At 42.9% G+C, this 27,957-nt stretch overlaps 1 protein-coding gene and 1 long non-coding RNA gene across 7 annotated transcripts in view; one reads left to right on the forward strand and one right to left on the reverse strand.

Annotated features, from left to right (window-relative positions):
* The window catches only part of LOC109421864 (putative uncharacterized protein DDB_G0282133), a 539,561-nt gene that overhangs the window by 109,904 nt on the left and 401,700 nt on the right, over positions 1–27,957 (forward strand). Inside the window, exons 1-2 of one of the 6 annotated variants that reach the window (XM_062845556.1) lie at positions 12,178–12,525; positions 23,953–24,518. The exons of 1 other annotated variant lie outside the window; for it this stretch is intronic. The gene's annotated coding sequence lies outside the window, so the exon portion shown is untranslated. Of the gene's footprint in view, positions 1–12,177; positions 12,526–23,949; positions 24,519–27,957 lie in introns of those variants that run through there. 4 more of the 6 variants (XM_062845557.1, XM_062845559.1, XM_062845560.1 and 1 more) reach the window with 4 other exon arrangements.
* Positions 15,901–19,250, reverse strand: LOC134285206 (uncharacterized). Its single transcript, XR_009996214.1, has 2 exons — positions 16,168–19,250; positions 15,901–16,088 (listed from the first exon to the last, which is right to left on the reverse strand). It is a non-coding gene; the product is annotated as an uncharacterized LOC134285206 (long non-coding RNA).

Raw genomic sequence — 27,957 nt, forward strand, 5'->3', positions numbered from 1 at the left:
CCACCAGCTGACGAACGAAAATGGCCTACGCCTCATCGATTTCGCCGCCTCCAAGAACATGGCCATTCGTAGCACCTTCTTCCAGCACAGCCTCCCGTATCGTTACACCTGGAGATCACCACAACAAACGGAATCGCAAATCGACCACGTTCTGATTGATGGACGGCACTTCTCCGACATTATCGATGTCAGGACCTATCGTGGCGCTAATATCGACTCCGATCACTACCTGGTGATGGTTAAACTGCGCCCAAAACTCTCCGTTATTAACAATGTACATTACCGGCGGCCGCCCCGGTACGATCTAGAGCGACTGAAGCAACCGGATGTCGCCACCGCATACGCGCAAAATCTCGAGGCAGCGTTGCCGGACGAGGTTGTGCTCGATGTGGCCCCTCTAGAGGACTGCTGGAGTACAGTCAAAGCAGCCATCAACAACGCAGCCGAGAGCACTATCGGGTACGTAGAACTGAGTCGACGAAACGATTGGTTCGACGAGGAGTGCAGAGCGGTACTGGAGGAGAAGGATGCAGCGCGGGCGGCAATGCTGCAGCATGGAACCCGACAGAATGTGGAGCGATACAGACAGAAGCGGAAGCAGCAGACCCGTCTCTTCCGGGAGAAAAAGCGCCGCCTGGAAGAAGCGGAGTGCGAGGAAATGGAACTGCTGTGCCGTTCACAGGAAACACGCAAGTTCTACCAGAAGCTCAACACATCCCGCAAAGGCTACGTGCCGCAAGCCGAAATATGCAGGGATAAGGAAGGGAGCCTCCTGACGGACAAACGTTAGGTGATCGAAAGGTGGAAGCAGCACTTCGACGAGCACCTGAATGGCGAAGAGAATGTAGGCACGGAGGACCAAGGCAGCGGAGGAAATGACTATGTTGGTGCAGCAGAGGACGGGAACGAACCAACTCCCACGCTGAGGGAAGTTAAGGATGCCATCCACCAGCTCAAAAACAACAAAGCGGCTGGTAAGGACGGTATTGCAGCAGAACTCATCAAGATGGGCCCGGAAAAGTTGGCCACCTGTCTGCACCAGTTAGTAGTCAAGATCTGGGAAACCGAACAGCTACCGGAGGAGTGGAAGGAAGGGATAATCTGTCCCATCCACAAGAAAGGCGACAAGTTAATGTGTGAGAACTTTCGAGCGATCACCGTTTTGAATGCCGCCTACAAAGTGCTATCCCAGATCATCTTCCGTCGTCTTTCACCTAAAGTAAATGAGTTCGTGGGAAGTTACCAAGCCGGTTTCATCGACGGCTGGTCGACAACGGACCAGATCTTCACCGTACGGCAAATTCTCCAGAAATGCCGTGAATACCAGGTCCCAACGCATCACCTGTTCATCGACTTCAAAGCGGCATACGACAGTATCGACCGCACAGAGCTATGGAAAATTATGGACGAGAACAGCTTTCCCGGGAAGCTGACTAGACTGATAAGAGCAACGATGGACGGTGTGCAGAACAGCGTAAGGATTTCGGGTGAGCTATCCAGTTTATTTGAATCTCGACGGGGACTACGACAAGGTGATGGACTTTCCTGCCTACTATTCAACATCGCCCTGGAAGGTGTTATGCGACGAGCCGGGCTCAACAGCCGGGGTACGATCTTCACGAAATCCAGCCAATTTGTCTGTTTTGCGGATGACATGGATATTATTGCCAGAACATTTGGAACGGTGGCAGAACAGTACACCCGCCTGAAATGTGAAGCAGCAAAGGTCGGACTGGTGGTGAATGCGGCTAAGACAAAGTACATGCTGGTAGGTGGGACTGAGCGAGACAGGACAAGCCTTGGCAGCAATGTTACGATAGACGGGGATACTTTCGAGGTGGTAGATGAATTCGTCTACCTCGGTTCCTTGCTAACGGCTGACAATAACGTGAGCCGTGAAATACGAAGGCGCATCATCAGTGGAAGTCGTGCCTACTATGGGCTCCAGAAGAAACTGCGGTCAAAAAAGATTCACCCCCGCACCAAATGTACCATGTACAAGACGTTAATAAGACCGGTGGTTCTCTACGGACACGAGACATGGACGATGCTCGAGGAGGACCTGCAAGCACTCGGAGTTTTCGAGCGACGGGTGCTAAGGACGATCTTCGGCGGTGTGCAGGAGAACGGTGTGTGGCGGAGAAGGATGAACCACGAGCTCGCTGCACTTTACGGCGAACACAGTATCCAGAAAGTGGCCAAAGCTGGAAGGATACGGTGGGCAGGGCATGTGGCAAGAATGCCGGACAACAACCCTGCAAAGTTGGTGTTTGCTAACCATCCGGTTGGTACAAGAAGGCGTGGAGCGCAGAGAGCACGATGGGCGGACCAGGTGGAGCGTGATCTGGCGAGTGTTGGGCGTGACCGAGGATGGAGAGCTGCAGCTGCAAATCGAGTATTATGGCGGCAAATTGTTGATTCAGTATTATCATGAATTTGATGTGAACTAAATAAATGAAAATGAATGTGTAGCAGTAAATTATAAACGCTCACGTAGATCCCTAGTGGACAATAGTGCTAAAAAGTATGTTGAGCGATAAATAATAAATTAAATCTATGTATTGATTCGTAGGTTGGCTACGCCCGTGGTCTCGGCACGCGGGCCGCGCGTGATGTACAGTTTTCCAAATCAGAAAAGACACCGCAAATGATTGATGTTTTCAACTGATAATTACCCAACTCCAATGTAAGCAAAGCTTCCTTATCTGAATGACCCTTTTCCGAACGACTTATGCAACTGCGACAAAGGTGTGAAAAGCATCATACAGATATGCAAATATCGTACGCTCTCGGCGAGATCCACTTCTGCCCACATAATGTGGATGCTCTTCAATGCATGACCAACAAACCATCTTTCTCACCGCATGGGGGAAGAAGACTTCACAGCGACCAGCAGCATTTTCCTGATTGCGATCTTCCGGAGCACTAATTTCAAGCCAACTGACTCCAACGCTCGATAAATCATATTAGCAGTCATTGGATATCAGCGAAAAAATAATGAACCAGGCTCAGAAAAAACTGCATTCGCTGTTAGTTGCATACGCATTTTTTCTGCCTTTCTCTAGGCCACTGCGCCGCACCGCGCCGTGTGTGCAATCTATCCAACCAAGTGTTTAGCCACTTGGTTATGATCCGATGATGATGATGGGCGATTTCCGCGTTAAACAAAAGAGCACCCCCACGCGGCGGGTTCGGTTGCGTATTTATACAAATTTAATCGATGCGGTCATTAAAATGCTTGCCTGAATTCAAATGTAGCATTTAGATATGTTCCGGTTTGATTGTAATTAATCCGTGATGCATTTTGATTATTCTCAATTATTTTACTCTAAACTGGAATAATTAAGTAACAGGATTCATGCGAATGTTGATGTTTTGAATTGATTCTGCTGCCTCTACTATCCGAGGTAATTTTCTTCTTCAAAACCTGCATTGTACTTCCACACACATTGTAAATTTCATGTGTCCACTGAAAAAGATTTTCAATATATGTACCCATTTAGACCAACCGGCGTAGACCTCACGCGGGTGCTGAACCGCAATAGGGGCTGTTCATAAACCACGTAGACCAAAATTTGGTCATCTCAGACCCCCCCCCTCTCACCCCTCGTAGATTTTTGTCCCTACAAAAATTTTGAAATTTGTAAGGAGCGTAGACTTTGGCCAGACTCCCCAAAAGTCTACGTGGTTTATGAACGGCCCCATAAGAATGAGCTACCAAAAATGTTAGTAAGGAGTGTATCGTAAAGTAGTTGAAAATGTTTACAATAGCCTCAAAAATAGTTTAATACAACTTTTAAGTAATTTTATTTTTGAAGATACTGTATAAATCCTTGAAAAAAGAAATGGCTTTTATGATTTTCTAAAAATGCTCTTTTAACTGGGTTTTTCACCTAGATTACTGAACGCATGTTTCTAAATTTTTGCACACCTTCTAAAAAATTGAAATTGCGAAAAAAGTTTGATAATGTTTGAAAATTGTTAACTTTTTTGTGCAAATATAATAAGCTCCAGAATCCTCATGATATAGGCAAATATTTTTTTTCAAGAAAAATCTCCACTGCATTTAAGCGCATTTCTTAAAAATGAAAAATGGCCATTTTTGAGGAACCCCTTTTTTCTAAGCTCCTCCAAATCATGTTTATGCAAATAAAAAATACATAAAATGAAAAATTCGCATTTTTTTTTAAATAGAATATGTTTTTTATTTATGGATGAGTAAGTTAGAGCGAAAAATTGAATTTTATGACCTTTCAAGATATTAAAAACAGAACTTTAAAGTTTGACCAAAAAATAGACGTTTTTTGGAGTGGACCATTTTGTAGATATAGGAGATTTTTCTATCGAAAATTTGAATTTTGCAAGCCAGTGTTGAATGATATGTTATGTGTACATAACTGTTAACAAGAATCAATATTTTCTAGATTTTTTATCGTACAAATTTTATTCGCTACTGACTTTTGAAATCTTACCAAAATTGCATTTTGTGCAGATTTTTATTTTGTGAGGTGTATTTATTTAACCATATTTTCGATTATACTAAATATTTCTCAAATTTTTCCAAGCTGTTCTAAATTTAACTATTTTGTGAAAATTTTATAGAAGAACCGAAATGAAAAGACCAACCCAGCTTCGAGATAGAGCATCCTGAACATTTTCAACTACTTTCCGATACACTCCTTAATTGCCGAGCAGTTCATTGAGTTGATCAGATAAGGTCTGCTGAAGATAGACTATGATCTCCGAGCCGAAGACCGGACAGCTTCTTCATCAATCCGTCTGTGGAAAGGCACTGTCGGCACGCAGATCTAGCTCCCAGCAGGGCTGAACAAGGCAGTCGGGGCATACGGATTGATTAAGTGGAGTAAGCCTAGGCATGACGGGGGCACAGTAGTGGGGTCTGCTAGGCCTCTTGAGAAATTCCACACATCCGGAAGCAACTAGGAGTGCTTCGGGCACATCAGGAACGACTCCAGTATGGTATACTGGTCATGTTTTTTTAATTGGGAACTAAGATGGTACACGCTTAAGTAACTATACACAAGTGAGGTGGCAGCGACGGCATTCTATAAGGTCGGGTGACACTGACTTGAAACGGCTGATGGGCTAATGTCGGCGCTGTCTTCCGTCCCATAAAACCGTGACGTGGCCTTAAAGTACGTTCCTGACCTGTGCCCTTTCAGCTTAGGCAACTTACTGGGTGAAAGTTGGAAGTAGGTTTAGATTAACACTCCTGGTTGGTGCTGATCCGGCTCTGAGCTCAGTCTCCATTAGAACCTGTGTTGACCATCGGGTGGCTTCCCTACTTGAATAGATAACCAACAGGGATAGCGGCTCTAAGGGGGACCCAATAGATAGGAGTACGAAATCCATGGACAACAATGTGATCGAGAGTGGATAGGCACAGGGAACGGCGTTGAGCCCGATCGAGCAGGGAGGCCGGCTAGATCGTCACTACGAGATGCTGCCAACGAGCAGATGGCAAGAGGTTCAACAGGAGGATCACAAGGTGACGCAGCACCGCCGAAGAAGCGTAGATGACCGGCGCAGACGTTACGCGGGCGCTGAACCGCAACAGGAGTGGACTAGCAAAGATGTTGGTAGTTTCCGAACAGCTGTACGAGTTGATCGGCTTCACGAGCGGTCGGACTAACATCAGCAAGGACCTGAAACAGGGTCTGATGAAGATCCGCAAATTGCTAACTCTGGCCAAGAAGGACTACGATCTCCTGGTCGAAGAACGGAGTACGGCTGACACAAGCAGGGAAAAGCGGTCCACCCAAACGGACAGCTTCCTTTTTGCTGGCAACGCGACGATGCAGCAAGAAATCCTGCAGCTCGCCGGAGCCGTAGCGGAGAGGTCAAACCGCCCTACGGCTCAAGCTGCATGGCCAAAACCTGCCGAGGAGACGCGGCCCAAGAAGCGTCCGGCCGAGGCGGGCGAAAAGTCAAAGACGAAAAGCTGCCACGCGGGTTGCAAAACGGGCAGGGAAACCAAGAGACCAACCCTAAGAGAAAGGGTGGCAAATGTCCAGGCACGCGCTCAGGTCGAACAAATCGACGATAATGCAGGTTACACACCAAAACCTGAACCACTGTGAAGCCGCACAATAGTTGCTGTGGAAGTTAGTCTCGGAGTCAAGTACAGACAACGCTCTACTATCGGATCCTTACCGTATTCCTCCCGATAACGGGAACGAAAGAGAGGGCGGATAAGGCCAAACTAGCGGCGTTGTGTATGTACAACTGGTCGTTTTCCGGTCCAGAAAATCAACATGGTATTTTACTGCAGTTATATTCCTCCCAGGTGGCCGATAGACCAGTTCTCGTCTATTCGTTAGATTCTTTATCAAGCGCTCCAGAGGGCTTGAGTCCCATGGTCATCGGTGGTGACTTCAACACCTGGGCGGTCGAGTGGGGTAACCACTACTACACCACGCTCTACTCGAGGCTATGCTGCCGGTATTTTGCCAAGTGACGTAAACGTCATTCCAAATTTCGATGCTTACTTACCTTACTTACCGGTCAGACTAATGCCTGACCTGAGTGTCCTCTGGTGTACGTAGGAGTCGTCTACATTCTACTCGGTCCATGGCTATGTGTCTCCAGTTCCGCATCCGCTTCCAGTTCCGCATCTGCGAAGGGTCCGCAATTCGTCCTCCACTTCATCGACCCACCTAACTCGCTGTGCACCCCGTCTTCTTGAACCGGACAAATGACTCTCGAGAACCATTTTAGTCCGGTTGCTATCCGATATCCTGATGATGTGACCCGCCCACCGTAGCTTCCCAATTTTCGCGGTGTGGACGATGGTTGGTTCTTTCAGCAACTGATGCAGTTCGTGGTTCATTCGCCTTCTCCAAGTTCCGTCTTCCATTTGCTCTCCGCTGTAGATGTTACGCATCACCTTCCGTTCGAAAACTCCAATGCCGCATTGGTCCTCTGCACGTAGAGTCCATGCTTCGTGCCCATAGACCGGTCTTATCAGCGTTTTGTAGATAGTTTATTTCGTGTGACGGCTCGATCGTAGAGTTCTGCGGAGTCTAAAGTAAGCTCAATTTCCTGCCACAATGGGTCTTCGAATTTCTCTGCCGGTGTCGTTGTCGGCGGCCACCAAAGAGCCCATAGCACACGAATTCTTCAACCACCTCGATTTCATCACCTTCGATAGAAATTAGGGGTGACGGCCGCAGTGATTCCTCCCTGGAACCCTTTGTCATCATGTACTTTGTCTTCGACACATTAATGACAAATCCGATTCGCCTGGTTTCTTTCTTCAGTCGGATGTATGTACTTTTCCGCCATCGTCTCAAATTTACGAGCAATAATATCAATATCATCAGCGCAACCAAGCAGCTGAACGGACTTCGTGAAAATCGTTCCACTCATGTTTATCCCCGCTCTTCTAATTACACCCTCTAAAGCAATGTTGAACAGCAAGCACGAAAGACCATCACCTTGCCGTAACCCTCTGCGAGATTCGTAGTGACTCGAGAGTGTCCCTGATATTCGAACTACGCACATCACTCGATCCATCGTCGCCTTGATCAATCGTATCAGTTTATCCGGGAATCCGTATTCGTGCATAATCTGCCATAGCTGTTCTCGATCGATTGTATCATACGCCGATTTGAAATCGATGAACAAGTGATGTGTGGGTACGTTGTATTCGCGGCATTTCCGCAACACCTGGCGGATGGCGAACATCTGGTCCGTTGTAGCGCGTTCACCCATAAATCCAGGCTGATGTTGCCCCACGAACTCTCTTGCAATCGGTGATAGACGGCGGCATAAAATTTGAGAGAGTATCTTGTAGGCAGCACTCAGTAGTGTGATCGCGCGGTAGTTCCCGCAATCCAACTTGTCGCCCTTTTTGTAGATGGGACACACGATACCTTCCATCCATTCCTCCGGTAATACTTCCTCCTCCCAAATCTTGGTAATGACCCAGTGTAGTGCTCTCACCAGTGCTTCTCCACCGTATTTTAGAAGCTCGCTTGGTAGTTGATCTGCTCCAGCGGCTTTGTTGTTTTTCAACCGGCCAGCCTCCTCCTCAATCTCTTGAACGTCAGGGGCCGGAAGTCTTTCGTCGCAACGTCGCCATTGTGGTGCTCATCGTAATGCTGCCGCCACCTCTCGACCACCTCACGCTCGCTCGTGAGAATATTCCCGTGATTATCTCGGCACATGTCGGCTTGTGGCACAAAGCCTCTGCGCGATCGGTTCAGCTTCTCGTAGAACATTCGTGTATCCTTAGCGCGGTACAGCTCTTCCCTCGCTTCGCGATCTCGTTCTTCCTGCTTGCGCTTCTTCATCCGGAAGACTGAGTTCTGCCTGTTCCGCGTCTCTTTGTAGCGTGCCTCATTCGCTCTCGTACGGTGTTGCAGCATTCTCGCCCACGCTGCATTCTTCTCGTTTTTCAACTGTTCACATTCGCCGTCGTACCAGTCGTTTCTGTGATTCGGAGTCGCGAAGCCTAGTGCTGTAGCGGAGGTACTACCTATGGCGGATCGGATGTCCCTCCAGCCATCTTCAAGTGTAGCTGCGCCAAGCTGCTCTTCTGTTGGTAGGGCCACTGCTAACTGCTGCGCGTAGTCTTGAGCCACTTCTACGTTACGAAGTTGCTCGATCTTCAGCCGCGGCGTTCGACTTCGACGCGTGGTGATAACTGTCGAAAGTTTTGAGCGCATGCATACAGCGACTAAGTAGTGATCCGAATCTATATACGCACTGCGGTATGTGCGGACGTTGGCTATATCTGAGAAGAATTTACCGTCGATTAGAACGTGGTCGATTTGGTTTTCTGTTTGATGGTCGGGTGATCTCCAGGTGGCTTTGTGGATATCTTTGCGGGGGAAGAAGGTGCTTCGGACTACCATACCACGGGAGGCTGCAAAGTTTATGCATCGCTGGCCGTTATCATTCGATACAACGTGCAGGCTGTTTCACCCGATTACCGGTCTGTACATTTCCTCCCTTCCTACCTGCGCGTTCATGTCGCCGACAACGATTTTCACGTCACGCGGCGAGCAACCATCGTATGTTTGCTCTAACTGCGCGTAGAACGCTTCTTTCTCGTCATCGGGTCTCCCTTCGTGTGGGCAGTGGACGTTGATGATGCTGTAGTTGAAGAAACGGCCCTTAACTCTCAACATGCACATCCTTGCGTTGATCGGCTGCCACCCGATCACACGTTGTCGCATCTTGCCCAACACTATAAATCCAGTTCCCAGTTCATTGGTGGTGCCACAGCTTTGGTAGAAGGTAGCCGCTCGATGCCCGCTTTTCTACACTTTCTGTCCAGTCCAACAAAGTTCCTACAACGCCACGATGTCGAAGTTGCGGGGATGTACTTCGTCGTAGATTATCCTGTCACATCCTGCGAAACCTAGTGACTTGCAATTGCATGTTCCAAGTTTTCAATCGTAGTCCTTATTTCGTCGCATGGGTCTTTGCCGATTGTATCGAGTCGTATTTTCTCCTATGTTATTCGCAAAGGGGATTTTTACGGGTGGCTTATTGGGCCTACGCCAACACTCCTGTCTCGCCGGAGGGCCACCGTGCCAGTTCTGTTTAACGTCCCAACCAACACTGGGACGACCACGCTGATGGGGCTACCACCTTGGATCTAGCTGGGCGTGGTGCAGCGTTTCTTACTCAGCCGCTGGATGCCAGAACAGACGCTGTTTGAGCCGCACCTCCTTGGTGAACAGACACTCGGATCGTACCTCCTCAATCTAGCTGAAGTCAGAAGGACAACAGTGCCCAGGCTGCACTACCAGCTAAGCACACAACTCTAAGCTGGCGGTCTTTGTCATCGCTTGACCCGTGGAAGCATGAGGTAGGAACTTGTGAGGACCAGAGCTATATTGGACGCTCTCCTTATCGACTCACCGTTTTGCAGCCCAAGGGTCGATCGACGGTATAATAATATATTGAGGCAGTATAACTAAAATGGCCTACGACTAAAACACACAATACCTTCCATCTATTCCTACGGTAATACTTCCTCCTCCCAAATCTTGGTAATGTCCCAGTGTAGTGCTTCCACCAGTGCTTCTCTACCGTATTTTAGAAGCTCGCTTGGCAGTTGATCTGCTCCAGCGGATTTGTTGTTTTTGCAGCGGTCAACTCCTCCTCATTCTCTTGGTGCTTAGGGACTGGAAATCTTTCGTCCTACACACGTACTCTTGGATCTGTTACCTTCCACGCCATCTTCTTTGCTTGCAACGTGGTGATTGTCTCGACACATGCAGGTTCAGCCTCTCGTAGAACTTCCGCGTGTTCTTAGCGCGGTACACCTCTGCCGCGTTCTTGTTCTTCCTGCTAGTACTTCTTTCTCTATCTTTGCGGGGGAAGAAAGTTCTTCGGACTACCATACCACAGGAGGCTGCAAAGGGCAAAGTTTACGCATCGCGGGCCGTTATCATTCGCCAGTTCTGTTTAGCGTCCAAACTAACACTGATACGACCACGCTGATGGGGCTACCACCTTGGATCTAACTGGGCGTGATGCAGCATTTTTTACACAGCCGCTGGATACCATAACAGACGCTGTTTAAGCCGCACATCCTTGGTGAACAGACGCTGAAGTCGTACCTCCTCAATCGAGCTGAAGTCAGAAAGACAACAGTGCCCAGGCTGCACTATCAGCTAAGCACACAAGTCTTACATACCGGGTGGTCTTTGTCATCGCTTGACCCGTGGAAGTATGAGGTAGGCACTTGTGAGGACCAGAGCTATGTTGGACGCTCTCCTTATCGACTCACCGTTTAGCAGCCCAAGGGTCGATCGACGGTAGGGGAAGACGGGGTAAGACGGCCACCCTAAGCCAAAAAAATCATAACATAACACTGACAATGAATTACACTAGTTTCAACACTGCATATCATTTTTCAAAGTGGTGGGCATGCAAGAAAATTATTTTTCGATTCGTGCTGTTGAATCTTTTATAATTTTGAGCCATTTGAAAATGTGATTAAAAAGCACTTCTTTTTTTTGACGACGGGGTAAGACGGCCCACCAGCGGGGTAAGAAGAACCATCACTATTTTTTTTTAATAATAGTGATTAGAAATGTTTGAATTCTATACGTTGAAATAAGATATGACTCCCTTAAGTCCCTCACATGGAAAATTGGTTAACATAATTGTCCGGGGGTTACCATTTATTATTTTTATTCGGGAATCGTAAATTTGGATACTCAAATTTACATCACGAAAATGTTGTTTCTGGTTACGTACAGCGCAAACAACGCAAATATGAGTTTATTTATGTGAAATGGCATATTTTCAACAAACAAATTTCGGTAAATTGGGTGCAGCCATATTATTCTATGATCTGGGGGGTGGTCGTATTACCCCGTTCAAGGTGGTCGCTTTTACCCCGCTTGGACAGATTTTACTTATAAGACTAGTTTATAAGGATTTTTGTTTTCAATCTCAATCCCGTTCCTCTTATGTTTTGTTAACATTCCTGGTAAGTTATGAACGGGTTACTTTTTTGGTTTGAAAACGTTCTCCCGAATCAAAACCCTTAAGGTTATATGGGACAAAATTAGATCAAATACATCATCATGGAGCAAAATCTTTGTTTTGTGTATTTGTTTTGAAAATCTCAATATAAACATTGCACAAAATGGCTCAAAATGACAAATATTTTTTACTTGAACAGAGTACTAGATGAAAGTTTATAGAAAATGGCATTTTCATGGTAAACTGCATGTGGTCCGTCTTACCCCGGCGGGCCTTCTTACCCCGTCTTCCCCTAAGATCACCGTGCCTGCCGGCGGCGCTGCAGCGTCGGGCACCTGATCGGTCGCAACGACGACCGTGGGCCATAGCCATCTTCCGGATACCGATACCGGATTGCAATTTTCGACGCCGCCGCCCGCGTCGGAATGGTTTTCTTCGTGACCGACGGCATCGACGTTGCGCTGCATGTTGCATGTTGCATCGGCGCGGCGGCGCGGCGCGTCTTCTTTTGCGAGAGAAAAATCCTCTCCGCCCGAAGCACGCTTCTTCATCAGCCATCCATGCGGCGGCGGCTCGATGCACGCTGCGACGCCTGCAGCACCACAGCCGCCGCCGACGTCGCGGCGGAGAAACAGGTAGCCGTAGCAGCATCGCGTGGCAGTGACCGTGCACCAACCGGCGAATCAATCGTGTTTTGGCGTTCGTTTAGTACGGTTCGGACCATCGTCGTCATATTTTTTCGTTTCGCGGCTTCTGCTTTCTATCAAAAGTGCTTCGCTTCGAGAAGATCGCGCCGTGAGGCTCCGTTGTTTTCTGGAAATCCATTTTTCCTCGGATTCGCTCTCGTCGTGGTGGAGCTGGTAGTGCGATACCCAGTGTGAGTTGCGTTGCGGTGGTGACTATTTGTGGTGTGTTTTCTTGAGGCGGCGTCGTCGTCGTCGTCGACGCAGTCGCAGCCAGCAGCAGCGCAGCGGTTACGGTCTGAATGCTTTTGTTTTCGGCCAGAAACATAAACGGCACGTGGATTATTTGAAGATTGTGTGATTAAAAGATGTGAGGAATATTGAGTGATGCATTTCGGGATATTAACATTCAGTGGCCTGATAAAATCGACGTGAATTTTCAATTGGGTTTAATTAGGTTCAAATTTGTGCAAACGCATGCAGTGTCGCTCGGGATCTAACCATTAATTGAAACCAAATTAAGGACAACGTATCTATTATGTTTTTTTTCACAACAAATTGTGTAACATTTGAAGGGGTGTAAGTGACATACCCAACTTTCGAGTAAATGAGGATTGAATTTTTTACCAATTTTTCATCCCATACAAATTGTATGGAGTTTCAAAATGAACCCAATACCTTTATCATAAAGAACATTCTTCAAGCTATCCGTTAAAGGTGTTGCTGTGCGGGGGTTGACGAACATAGGGACCTGAGCAAAAGTTGTAATAACTAACAGGCTGCCGTTTTCTAAATAAATAAATTACAAATTACAAATTCAGAGGCAGAAACATGTTTGTTTACAAGAAGCAGATAGGGCTTTTTTACATTGTGTTGAGTGAGTATTACAACTTGTATCGTTCTGACTAAAGTTATTTTTTTATGGTACATACTTAAATTTTGGAGTTGTAAAATATAATACAATTTGGATCAGTTCACAGTATGATATATCAAAATATACATGGACTCTAAGGAAACCCCAATACTTGATTAGATCTATTTATGTGATGTTCAGTACATTTCTGGTGAAAGATGGAAGTTTCCAAAGTACTAAGTGTGTTCGGCAATGAACATTTTTTTATCTGTATTAACGAGATTTTTAGCCCTAGGCTAGATCATCTCGCGACTCACGCTTTGCTACACTTCCGAAGGAAGAACTCGCATTTTGCGAGTTTGTCGGGAGTGGGACTCGATCCCAGGTTCTCGGCGTGATAGTCAAGTGTTCTAACCATCACACCAGGTCCGCTCCGCGGCAAATACAAGTTTTTCATTGTCATGCTTCCTTTGGGGTCTTGGTGAAGTCCTAAGTTGTGGTGATATATACTCCACAAGGCGCTTTCTGCCAAATATCACCAGAATTCTAACACAGTTTCCTTCAGGAATTCTTCCAGAGATCGTTGGGAATTCCTCCAGAATAAATCTTGATAGCTGATTCTGCAATGCAGTCCTTTATAAATTCAATGAAAACCTTATCCAAGGATTCTATGAAGAACTGCTCTAGAGATTAAAAAAAAAACGATATTTTCCCGTAGAACTTTGCTATGGTATTTCCGGAGATTCCATCACAAAATTCTACACGGTTTAGTGAACGATTTGCAAAATAAATTGCTCAAAGGATATACCTACTGTGTGTTACTGCAAAAATTTTGAAAATTCTTGAGAGAAATTGTTGCAAAATACAGCTTTTGATCGACTCAACTTTTAGGAACACCTGCGAAAAGTCTAATTCCTGGATTCAGTCCAGTACAGTATACGTACTAGAATTTGTTCTCTATAGTTAAAAAGGATTCTAATAGTCCTTTGTCGAGGACGAACTTAATTATGGTGTTCAAAATTGCCCAACATGTACATAATAGGTGTTGCGAGTCTTGTTTAGTTCTTCACAGAAGCGACCGAAATAATCTTGAAGTTTTCCAATCAGCTTCATGCGACCAGTCACTAGACTAACATACAGTCATATTATATGTACAGCGTTTTTATTTCCTTCAAAATCATTTTTCACAAATGTTCATAACTTTTTATACGTCAAACAAAAGCGCTGACATATTGACCAATCATATATTAAAACACCATTAATATATTCGGTAAAATTTTGAGCGAGATCTAATAAGATCTGATAGTTATAGAACTTTTAGTAAAACTTGACCGTGTCTTGAACAAAACTTAAATACTCTATATCTTAATGAATAGTGCATGGAATATTTTTAAACTGTTTTGAAGGAACACTACCACATGAAGGTTTAATAGGCCATCTTAATGAGATTAATTTGTTTTTGACATCAAATTTTCGCGTTTCCCAATGAGACGCAGCAAAAGGCCCAAGAATGGGTTCTGGCCCTAAGAGGTAACTGCTCGGACCTAGTCATGGTGTCTTCTACCTGAAAAACCTGGAAAACAAGGAATCCCCATGGAATGTTACAGGGGAACACCTAGAGTACTCAGCAAAATGCACTGATAAAAAACAGAATTTGGTCGAATATATAAAAAGTAGCGAACTTCACTTGTAGATCTACCCAGAAGTAGAGTCTACAGAGTTTTCCACATTGTTGGTCTTTCGACCATGAGCTTTTACTACTTATTTGTATTCAGAACTGAAAAACTAAATATTTTTCTTGCGATACTAAAGGTTCTTACTGGGAGCTTGTGGATTCGTGAAGACGTGATTATTCGAAAACCAAAATAAATCTGAAAGGAAAATCGTGCTCGAGGAACAAGAAGAGGGCTCCTAGATCTAGAAGAAATATCTTCTATGATAGATAAGAAGGTGAAAATTTCATGTGGACGTGGATGAATCTGGAAAGTATGATCCGTCTGTAAACTTCATTACCAGGAATTTCAGAAATCCCGCGGAGTTTCTTTCTAGATCTTGTTTAGAAACATCTCTTCGATTGTGTCAAAGCATTTTTCACAAGATTCCTTCCGCATTTTTTACACCTTTTTTCTCGGTATTCCCCGCAGATGCGGATTCATACCAGCATTTTCTCAAGATTCGAACATAATTTTCCGGGATTGTTCCTTGTGAATCTTCCAGGATGCATAAATTCCGACCGATTTCTCCTGGTGTTTTCACGGAGACCATGCAAAATTTATTTCCAGAGTTCCTTCCAAAGATTTTTCCGATATTGCTCACCGAGTTCTTTGTGGAATTGTTCCTGCATTTTGCCCAAATAAACATTTTCGTGGGATTTTTAAAAGAATTTATCCCGAGGTATCCACAACAGCTTCTCTTAGAACATATTATATTTTTGCAAGAATTTGTACAATTCTGCATGATTTTTCTCCAAAATGTCTTCTGTACACTCAGGAAAAAATCTTCATTTGATTCATGCCAACCTACATGGATTTTTGCAATGGGGTTTGGCTCATGAAGAGTATGAGCAAGATCAATGAATTATTGCCAACAGTTGATTTCATTAAAATGATGGCAACCTTTCATGAAAACCATTACTATGGCACATACTTTCCAAGCGTTCTTTCAATGAAGTATATAGATCTTATTTTTCGTTTTAGGGTACGGTTTCTTATGATTATAGCGTTGGAAAAGAAGATTAAAACTATTGTTTCCTGTATCAGAAATGGTTCAAACAGAATTACTTTCAATTAGTAAACTTTTACACAGTATTACAAAAGTATTAAAGATTGAACATTGAAAGTAATGTTGGTTGAGCTATTTCTGATACAGAAAACAGAGTTCAATAGGCATCAGTGAAACGGATTTTACAAAAAAAAGTTTATTCACAATTACGTCCAGCTCGAGGTCAAGCTCGAGATGCAGTTCGCCTTTGAATTTCGGCTTCCGGCGATGCTTCCGAATTCATGGTTTCCAGCCTTCTGCTTCCGAACGGGGCATACGATGGGTGACCGTTGCGCCGGGAGTTTTCATCATTATGTGTCCTGCAAAAAGCAAAACTGAATTAACATAAATTAATGTCAACAAAACACGAGACAAAACATGTTAATTCAGATAATTTACCTGTGTTTTATGCTGGAAGATAGTGGTGATGACTTCTGCACACTTCCGTAGCACAATCTTTGTAGTGCATCACTAACATTAGTGGTACTTCGGCTGCTCGTCCCAGTAACTGCAATCCAGCAACAGAAAGACGTGGAAACTTTTTTGGTGGCCATCTTCGTTTTGCAATGAGTTTTTTGGGTATGAAGCTGGCTCATACTTTGAATGAGAAGCCAAATGACATATATGCGTGTCACAAATGTGAGCTGCGGTGTGATTAGTATATGGTACAAATGAAATTGATAAATCGGCCAAGGTATATGCAGCTGCACATGCATTTATGGAAGATTTTTTCCTGAGTGTAATTTCTTCAAGATCTCTCCTTGAGCTTTCTTCCAAAGTTTCTTCCTGGATTTATACTGGACTTTCAGCTGGAATATTTCCTTGAGGTTTCCAGTTTCTCTTAGGATATATTATATTTTTGCATGAATTTCAGCAATTTTGAATGATTTTTTTTTTCCAAAATGTCTTCTGTAATTTCTTCAAAGTCTCTTCGTGAGCTTTCTTCTAGAGTTTCTTCCTGGATTCATCCTGCACGTTCAGCTGGAATATTTCCTAAAGGTTCTTCTGGGATTTCTTTTGAAGTGTCATCAGAGATTTCTCCGTGGCTTCTTTCAGAAAATTCCTTCCGTTGTTGGTCCTGGGATGTCTCGCAAAGTTTTTCTGAATTCACCTTGGACTTTATTAGATTTTTGTTCCGGAGTGTCTTCTGGGATTGCTGCAGAAGCTATTGCTGATAGTTCCCATGGATTTAAATAATATTAAGGAAATTCAAGGAGGAACTCTAAAAACTCGTGATGAAATCGAGGAAGAAATCTCCGAAAATTTTGCAAAAAAATGTAGCAAAGCTATCCCGAAAAACCATTAAGAGAAATTCCTGAATGTACTCTAGATAAATTTTGGAAGGATTTCCGGAAGGAATCCAGTAAGAAATTCTTCAGGCATATCGGGAAAACCTCTAGAAGAAAGGGGCCGTTCATATACCACGTGGACAGCTTAGAGGGGGGAGGGGGTCAGCAAAAAGTCCACGCTTGTCCACGGAGAGGGGGGTGGGGGTTCATCAAATGTCCACGTGGACAACATTGACATATAAATTTGGAAACAAGAATCTACAAACGAAACAAATTATGTCGAATTATTAATGAGATTCTCTTCAACAGTTCTTCCATACAATTTATTTTAAGTTACTTCTTCAAGGAAAAAAAATTATGGTATTGATAAACAGACTAATTTGTTTTAAATTATAGGAATTTCTAATTATACTTAGTTTTATTCATCAAGGAATATTCTGGAGATTTAAAATGGTAAATGTTGGTGTTTCAGTCAGAAAATTTTCAATCAAGTTCTGTATGGATTTTTTGAAGTTTTATATCAAATTTTTAAACTACTTCAAAGATTCAAAATACATGTAGGGATATGCAAGCTTATCTCAAACACTTTTTTTTAGGTTCCTTTAAAATTTAAGATGTTTCTAATGGATATTAAAGTCTAAACCTTAGCAAAACACAACTGAGATGAACCAGCCACGGGCTGAAAATCTCATAAATAAAGACTTAGCAAAACAATTTAGTTGCTGTAAATCTTGTTTTTTTGTAAGAATCTAAGAAATAAAGTCTTGTCTCAACAAAACTCTAAGATTTAAAATAACCTTATCTCTTCAAAACAATCAGACAATCATAGATTGAACAAACATTCTAAAAAACACCGTCTTCAACCTGTACAGACTAAACATTGAACAATAACTATCATTAGGCGATGGACATCACACGAAAAACACCCCATGAAGAATTTTCCGTTTGACGGAAATTTTTCACCAACTGGAGCAAGAATCGAACCCACTCTCACAAACATTAAGCTGAAATAAAAACAATGTTGAAAACTTGTAGGTACCTATTTTGTGCTACTTGTTTGTATTCTATGTAAAGCTCTAGAATATTTGTATTTTATAAAGTTTTCAACTATATTTAAGACATTGTATACAAAAAAAAACAATATATAAAAAAAACTTTCAAAACATTTTCCCATTTATTTTAGAAATATAAACTTTTTTCGGATGTCCACGTGGACATTGGGGGAGGGGGGTAGGGGTCAATGAAAAGTCCACGCTTGTCCACGGGGAGGGGGGAGGGGGTCAAAAGCCATGAATTTTCTGTCCACGTGGTATATGGACGGCCCCAAAACCCCGGAAGGTTCTCCAACAGAGTCCCCGTGAAAAACTCCTGCAAAATCCTGGTAGGAACTCTAGTAGAAATCTCAGGAACAACTCTCAAACCGAAAACCGAAAAAAAATTGGAAGGGACTATTTATGGGAGCAAATACGTAAAAAAAACCTGTGGATGGAAAACTTGGAGTTTGTCGGGAGTGGGATTCGATCCCAGGTCCTCGGCGTGATGGTCAAGTGTTCTAACCATTACACCAGGTCCGCTCCCCACATTAAAAATTTGTTTAGTCAACGCATAGACACTTTCCATGACTCCTTTTAGCCCCTGTCGTTTCATTGATTGCTGTATGTAGGTATAAGCACAGTATAGCACAAGAGAAATTAGTTCAGCTCTAAAGTTTCATGAGCAGTTGTAGTAAAAGAAGTAACTCCTTTCTTCATGGAAACTTCAATAACTACGTAACGATTGAAATTTAACCATATGCGTAGAACAAATGTTTTCACCATTCATGGTCCTCTATCACCCTTTAAAAAGTTTGCACTCACGAACCTAACACCCTGTATGTGTAAACATTGCATTGATAATACTCTAGCTACAAAAGGTTACAGAAAATCCTTACAAAGAACCACTCTCAATTGGCCTGGGGCCACAACTTTGCCTAAGAAAGATTTTTAAATTATTACGCATTTTTTAAAGATAATAGGAGGCAATCAGTGAAGTACTAGATTGAAAGTAGTGAGCTGGATTTTTGTATGGTGAGATTTTCAATTCTCCATTTCTGCAATGAAATGGTACAAACAGCGTGGGTGTTATGATTTCTTGACTAATTTGATGCTGTTTGAGCAATAGTTTGGGTAACTGTGTTGTTAAGGTTGCATGGAATAAATAATACAACAACAAAGTTACCAAAACTTTTGCTCAAACAGCATCAAATTAGCCAAGAAATCATATAACCCACGCTGTTTGCACCAATTCATTGCAGAAATTGAGAATTGAACATCTCACCATACAAAAATCCAGCTCACTACTTTCAATCTAGTACTTCACTGATTGCCTCCTATTGACAAACACAAATTAAAACACACTATTTTTGAGCTATTTGCTCTAGAAAACTTTATTTAACTAAACCAATCGATTCAAAGGTGCCATTTGATAAAAAATTCAATAATTTTTCGAATAAGGGTAAAAAAACTGCGATAAGTTTGACCATTTTCAAGTTATAGCCAGTTAATGCAATAATAGTCAAAAACATGGAAAGTTGAATAACTACGCAACGGTTGAGATTTGACCACGTGTTTTTCCATCAACAATATTGCAAAAATGGATTAATCTTTATTGAACACATACACTGGGGTAAATAACAGAGTGATATACTTGGTGATATATTAAACTTGCAGACAATGTTTTGAATGTTCAACATACGTAAGGCCGAAATAGCAAAGTTGTAGAACGGCAAACATACCAATTGTAAATTTGATGTTGTCATGAGTTAGCGTTAAAAAAGTCATGAGAGTTGCCATTGCCGAGCACACAAATCTCGCGTTTAGTATCATACAGGCGTGTATCTACAATGATCTTTTCTCTTCATCGATTGTCTCTTCATATTTTCCGGGAAACACAATCCGTGTTCGGGTGATCTCTTGATGTTTTTCGGTGCAGGGCGACTAGGACAAGTATCTAGACCCACACACATATCTGGAAATGATTTGCCGGCCAAGTTATTGACCAAATAGAAAATCGATGAAGAGAAATCGATCATTGTAGATACGCCCGTATGATACTTAGCGCGAGAAATAGGCCTTTTCAGTTGACAGGTCTGTTTACGCCACTTGTTACAACTGCCGAACAAAGGCGCAAATGATGAACTGTCATTTTCTTAGGAGAACTGTCAAAGGCTCCCAAAATCAGCTGATTTTAATCGTCTTCTAATTAGGCCTATGTTCTCTATTACAAGGGAAGGGGCATTTACTTCGGAGAGGCCAGTTATTGTCCGTGTAGTTGAATCCCGGATTTTTCTCCAAATCCTAACTTCGGAAGTGGTGCGGACCAGGTTTACTATACAGCGCACCACTTCCAAAGTTAGGTCCGATGCATGGATTTGGAGAAAAATCCAACTTCGCTAGTCGAAAACTCCGATTTTCAACAAAATTGAGAATACTCTTAGACGCATCTGTTAGATGCTGAGGAGTTGGTTGGATATTTGGGAATGACGTAGAATGAGACTGAATTCAATGTAGACTAGTGATGCGATTAGTATTAGAATCACTTTAATAACACGTTCGGCAATGTTGCAATTATTTTTTTCTGAAAAATTGGCACATTTTTTCCACTTTCAAACGAGCATACGAACGGCCGTCATTTGTTTTCGTTTACTTCTCTTCGGCGTAGCTGCTTGCGCAAATCCACTCGGCTACGGCCTACGGGCGCGGTGGTGGCCAGCCAGGAGTTGGGACCCTCGCACGCAATGAGCTAACTAGGGTAACCATATTGTTCACACATGAAAAGAGTACATTCGAGAAATCTGATAAAAGAGTACAAAAGAGTACAGTAATCGAAAAAAAAATTATATTTTTTTATTTTTTTTTCGATTAAATACTGTTTGACACTCTTGAAGTTTTTGATATTTAAATTCTGTAAACCATACTTGACACCTAAATGTAGGTAAATTTTCTAACGAAGTGAAAAACTTAATATCCTGGACAGACATGTGATACGAGTGCGATTCCTGTACAACGCGTTGTACGGTACGCACTGTCAAGAAAACTCTAACAAGACTGACTTGAATTAAGAGAATTTTCAGTATGGCACTCATTTCAAGCGCAATTGTAGAGTGATTCTTGCATCACATGCGTGTCATAAGTATAAGGTGAATGTATGTCCAGGGTTCGTAATTTTCGTTTCAGTGATACGAAATACGTTATTCTCACGCCAGCGGGAGAGATAATTTTCACTTTTTTGCATAAGGAACACTTTTCACTCCCACTACTTTTCTGGAGAGTAACGACAAATGATCACTGAAAATCACTTCAACCCAGCGAATAATTCTTTTTCGTTCAGCCAAATTTTGACTCATTAAATTCTCACGAGAAGATTTTCAAAGCAAATTAACAAAATTGTGATCGCCACGGGATTCGAACCTGGAACATGACTAAAATCAAACGTGATACGCGCAGTCTAACCACACCACCACGCTTACTACACAGGAGAAGGAATAAATTTGCTCCATAAAAGCTACCATCGTTGTCGTCATAGGAGTCCAGAAAAGACAACATGATTGAGCAATCGAGGCAATCAAAAATCTCGCAGCTCTGGGAGTGAGTGAAAATGTTTTTTCATTCACCCCTTCTCAAGGGAGTTTTCGCAAACCAGAATTTCGCTGAAAACTGGCGTGAGGGAGAATTCGATTTTCGTGAAAATGAGTGAGCATTCTGAACGCTGTGTATGACGAAGCCACAACTCGAATTTTCAAGAGCACAATTCTGAAGAACCGAATGTCGGTTTGCGCTGAAAAGTTGATCGATTGGTCAGCACCAACGGGAAACCAATCGATCAACTTTTCAGCTAAAACCGACATTCGGCTCTTCAGATTGGTGCTCTCGAAAATTCGAGGTGTGGCTTTGTTATATATTCACCTTAAGTTGTGTCTACTTAATACATCACTGGATAGTATTACAGCAGTTTCCAATCTCACATTTTTTCAGTATTCATGCCAACTGTTGACCAATCCCAATAATTATGTGTTAGTGATTTGTTTTCAAATTCCTTTCGTTAAGAATTGGCGAGAACTGTCATTTTTTTGCTCTCTAGTAGATGCAATAGGTTTCGTAAGACTTTTTTTATTGTTTTTGTAAAACGAACCTAGTGTGATGGTTAAAACACGTGACGTTTACGCCGAGGACCTAGGATCGAATCCCAATCCCGACAAACGCGCAAAATGTGAGTTCTTTTTTCGGAAGGACTTAAATCTCGTTGATACAGATTACAAACATCTTTTAAGAACTCAATGGAAAATGTAACTCACTGCTTCGTTCAAGACAGTTTCAAAAATTGAGCCTGCTTTCAAAAGCTAACATATTACAGAAACGAAATAGGGGAACTTACGTATTCTCGGCAGTTTTGTTCTCTTCGTCATGGGGGGGTTTTTGAAACCTGTAGGTCTCATAATTGGCCTCAAATCCTTCCTAACTAAGCTGAGTTATATGCCAGAATTTCAGGCAATTCGGCCCACAAAAACCCCCCATGACGAAGAGAACAAACCTGCCGATAATACCCATCATCACCCTACTTTCGTTATTTCTTACCCTTCCGATTATTATGTTGGGAAGTATGGCGTTCAGTGTTTGGAGGAATAACTCAAAAACGAATTCCGATTATTGCACGTCAAAGTGACGCCATTTTTGCACAACAAATTAATAAACGACAGTTTTAACAACATTTTTCAGCAAGGAGCAAATCATAATCTGTATGAATTAGTGTGATTTCGATGGAAGAAAGGGAAAATAAAGATGGCCTTTCTTCAGCAGATAAGACCTATCGTTAAGTGATTCTAATTTGTAGCATACTGATTATTTTACTACTTGGAAAGTTATTTTTATTGATATGTATATTTTATCAGAAAAATGAAGTTTTGCAAAAAAGAGTACAATTGGGCCCATTTTACCAAAAAGAATAGTACTCCCATTTTTTTGCTGAAAAAGAGTACATGTACTCTAAAAAGAGTACGTATGGCAACCCTAAGCTAAACCCATTTTTGGCTTACATTTTCCACTCTCTGGCGCGATGTTGAGCGAGCAAGCGAGCGAGGCTCCATCAACCAAGCCGTCGATCAACCCGTGAGAAGTGTAAAACGCGTGGAATAGAGTGTGCATAGGACTTGCGGCGGAGCAAGTGGCGCGGTTCAATATAAGATTATCAATGATCGCAAGAAGAAAGTTGGCTTTATGAGTTTTAACTTTATTTTCGCTCTCTCTGTCTCTGTTGTTGTTACTCCCTCTTTCCGTTCGGTGCGAAGTTTCGACGTTTCGGTAAGGTTTTAATCGATTTTGATTAACAGTTAGTCTTTTCTTGAGTTCACGCGGGTTTCCCGAACAGAACTACATAGTTGGATGCGCGTTGGATGACGAAGAAATTCTCAACTGAAGATCGTTGGCGGTTGTGATTCGGGTGTTTTTTTTAAGTGAAGTGTGAGGGATGTTACACTTTTATGGTATGATAAGCAAGTGAATACTCGAGTGACACCGGTTAATATTCCAACAGATAGTGTTAAGCTGTAGAAACAACTTCTTGTGGTGCAGTTGCAATATTTTCCCAGCGCTTAGCAATGCTTCGTAACGGAAATCGCCAGCCTACGGAAACAAATCCAAAAGAAGATTAGTGTATCGCAAAACATAACGAGCCTTCGCCGGTTTCGGTGTGAAGATCATACCACAATAGAGAAGAGAGAAGTAAGAAAATACCCGAAACAACAACGAAGCAACAAACCGTCAAGTGCTCACAATTTGAAAAGTATATTAAATCAATGCAAAACCAAGAGGAAAACAAAGAAATTTGGTGAAAATCACACAAAGTTAATTTCATCTAGCAGCAGCGAGTTGAGGCGAGAAAAAAAAGCCGGAATTGAAACACACCACATGACGGAGAGAAAAATTTATCTGGAAAAAAGTGAAGCGTGAAGAGTGAAATATCTGCACAAGTTAAAACAAAAATTATAAATTGTAAGCTAGTGGCCCCGCAGCCGGAGAAATCACCGATTCCGATTGGCAGAAAAAGTGTTGAAAATTTTCCCAAATTTGTATGATAGGTGATCTCCAACCGGAGTGCATGGTTTAACGTTAGGCAGGTGCTTATCGCGTCCCGAGGGAGTGCACCGCAGTGCACACCCATACGTCGAGAACCACCCAAGGCAGACGACGCACCTACTACAGCAAGAGATAAGACGCCGCGCGCGCCCATTTGGCCCATTTCGTCTCACATCGCTTTAAGTAGACCGGAACGACAGCCCGCCAACCGGAGGGGACTGCTGCACAACTGCCGCTGGTGGTACTGCTACATCAGGGGGTCGTCCCTGGTACGCCGCTAAAGGCGGTCCCAGCCAGCCAGCGAACAACAAAAAGCAGAGCACACATTTTTCTCAGCAGGTTAATTAAATCGGTAAGTTTTGGGCAATGTATTATATCAGGGGGGATGGTTACTGAATCGATACGTTGACGGTGGGTCCATCGCCACAACCACTGCACCCGGCTGCCTACCTGTCGGTGTCGGGTAAATGTGGTGACTTTAATTAAGCTCTCAGACTAATTGGTTGGATACTTTCGAAAGTGGAAAGTGCACCGCGTTTAACAGTTTGACATAATTGACATGCATTGGGGGCTATTATAGGTTAATCGAAAAAAAAACTTCGATGGTATTTGGTGATGTTTATAACGTCAATGAATTAAAGTGATAATTGAAAAAATACAGCTTATGTTAGCGTAGCTCATAGACATGATACAATATCTCATATAATCTCATCCATACTGGTTTCCTATTTCTTTGGATCCGGTCACTCCGAATGAATATTATTTCTTAAACTTATTAGGCGGATACAAATTTTATTTTGACTTTTTGGCAAGATTTTGCATTAAAAAAAAATCTTATCGAAATATCGGGTCTTGCTAAAATTTTTTTAACAAAACCGACAAGGTTTTAATATTTTTCAGATTATCCGACTAGTTGATCAACTTACAGTGAAAATTTGAGAATATTTGATGCAATTTTCGAAAAGCTACAGCTAGTTGAACATTTTTTGAAAAGTGTCCCGATCATTTTGTCAGCCCTGTAGATGTGTAAATCCACTTAATAATTTTGTGTTTCAAGTCTCGCTTCCTCCCGACGGTTCTGGAGTATAAACATAAAGCGTTATTCGCTTTATTTATCGCGTAGTCAAGATGAGCACTCCAGTTCAGCTTCGCATCAAGGATTACATCTAAGTATTTCATCTGATTACTAACATGAATTTCATCTTCTCCAATTTTGAAGGATTTTAAATTTACCTTCCTCTTTTTAGTGAATGGTATAATTACGACTTTTTACGGGTTGATGCATAGACCCTAGGATCTTAGATTCTCCTTTATACACCAAAAATAAGTATGCTTTAGGGCCTCTTTTTCCTTCTAAGCCATAGGGAGATAATCTGCAAACAGACACTCTAACATCAAGGATAGGGTAGTGTGAGGCTGAGGCCGTCTTCTACAACAATGGTAAAAACCAGGACTACTCTCTCCTTGTACCCATTAAACACACACCGAACATTAAACGAACACCGATGACTCGCTCTGGAGAGTCCATCACGGTAACATGCTGGCGCTTAGCCAGTTTCCCGAGTGGCCCTCGCCACTACCTTTGTCCTCGGTAGGCGGGCAGGATCCACCCCGCCTGCGCCCAACTGCTTGGCAGACATCAAGAACTGGTGCCCACGTGCAACCCGATCTGACCTGCTGAAGGCAAGGGTATTCTTACCCTCCAGGCCCTATCAGCTGTACCAGAAGGTTGCTCACAGCAGGGTCTCCACCTGTCCCGACCTTTTCTGGGGACCCCTTTCCAACCGCGGGCTCGGATCAACCCAGTAGACCGACGCCACGACAGCACCGCTACCGGGACTTCCTTTAAGCGGCCACTTAATCGCTGTAAGGGTCGATCTCGACCGCAGGGCACCGGTATTACCTACGAAGCTGACTCCGAACCCCTGGATCACCTCTTGTACTGCATATGGACTAGCCATTCTCGGAGTCCACGCGCCACCTCCTCTGTACCCTAGACTAGACGATATGGGTGATAGCCGACGATATGGGTGATGACGATATGGGTGAATAGCGTTCCAGCCAAACTCATCCCTACACATCCTCTGGACTAAATTGTCCGGAGTTGTGTCCTCCCCGCGTGTGGCAAGCATGCGGTCACGCATTGTGCGAAAACGCGTGTACACGAACAAAACGTGTTCCGCCGTTTCCTCTAAACCATTGCACACTGGACATTCGGGAGAATCCGCATGCCCGAAACGGTGTAGATACTGTCGGAAGCAACCATGACCTGTAAGGACCTGTGTCAGGTGGAATGTATACATTAACTTCCCCATGGCGCCTATTAATCCAACTAACTACCCTGCGGTCCTTTTGAAACTATGTGGTCAAACTTTTCTCTTATCAAAATAACTATATCATCTGCAAAGCCTACAACTTCGAAATCTTTAGCTTTTAACGTTGAACAATTCGTCATTAAAATCATCGTCATCATCAAACATTTGAAAATAGTTTCTTCGTTCAAAACAAAAGTCTTTGCTGTGAAAATATATTCACTGTACTCCACATGAGGAATAGAATGCAGTGAATATATTTTCATGGTTGATGTTTTGATTTACAGCGAGAAAACTGCTTTTTATTTTCCGAAAAATGATGACAGATGCTTGAGCCTTAAGCTCCTGAGAGAATCGTCTGCAACCAAAGACCACAAAGTGGAGAGAGTAGTTCTCCTTGTGGACATCCTTCCGATGCTCTAACATACAGATTATAGACTAACCGCCTAGCACTGAGGTGTTTTCTCTTTTTGCAAGCATGTAATGAATCCAGTCAATAATGCAAGTGTTGAAATTTCGTTTTTTTTATAGCAAAAGCCATTGAAGAATATTGTTCAAAGCACCTTCAATGCCCAAGAAAGGACAGAGCGCAATTTACTTCACTGAAAGAGATCTTTCGACTTTCTTTACCGCAGCGTATGAAGCGCCGAGACGGTTGGCTTCTTCTTCTTCTTTCTGGAACTTGGCCTGCTTCGCTTCAACTTAGTGTTCTTTGAGCACTTCGACAGTTATTAATTGAAGGGCCGTCTTTGCCTGCCATTGCATGAATTTGTATATTGTGAGGCAAACACAATGATGCACTATACCCAGGGAGTCGAGAAAATTTTCCCGACTGGAACGGGAATCAAACCCGCCGTCTTCGGATTGGCGATCCATAGCCTTAACCACTAGGCTAACTGGAGACCCCTTAACGGTTGACTTACCGGATTGATAAGCGTACCGATATCACAAGTTTACAAAATAAAACGAAAGTCGTGAACTTCTGTCAACGAACAAAATTTTTGAAGCACAATTTAGTGCTGATTTCGAAACCGACCTTCAATTTTTTTTTAAGTAGAACAGTTTTTGAGTTTTGTTTCAATATCGAGTTTTTTTTTTTTTTTTTTTTTTTTATCTGTATTAACGAGATTTTTAGCCCTAGGCTAGTTCATCTCGGGACCCACGCTTTACTTCCCTTCCGAAGGAAGAACTCACTATTTTATGAGTTTGTCGGGAGTGGGATTCGATCCCAGGTTCTCGGCGTGATAGTCAAGTGTTCTAACCATCACACCAGATCCGCTCCTCCCAATATCGAGTTTTGCAACTTTTCAAAATATGTAATTTACTAAAATTCAAATATATTGCGTTTTGTTCAACCCATTTTAAATCTTTTTCCATAAATTAAAATCAAAGCACAATACCATTCGATCATCTGAATACAAGTTTTGCGTCAGATTGATGAAATTCAAGATATTGGCGAGTTTTAGGGACGATCTTCTT

The sequence above is a fragment of the Aedes albopictus genome, chromosome 1, assembly GCF_035046485.1.
Source record: "Aedes albopictus strain Foshan chromosome 1, AalbF5, whole genome shotgun sequence".
NCBI lineage: Eukaryota > Metazoa > Arthropoda > Insecta > Diptera > Culicidae > Aedes > Aedes albopictus.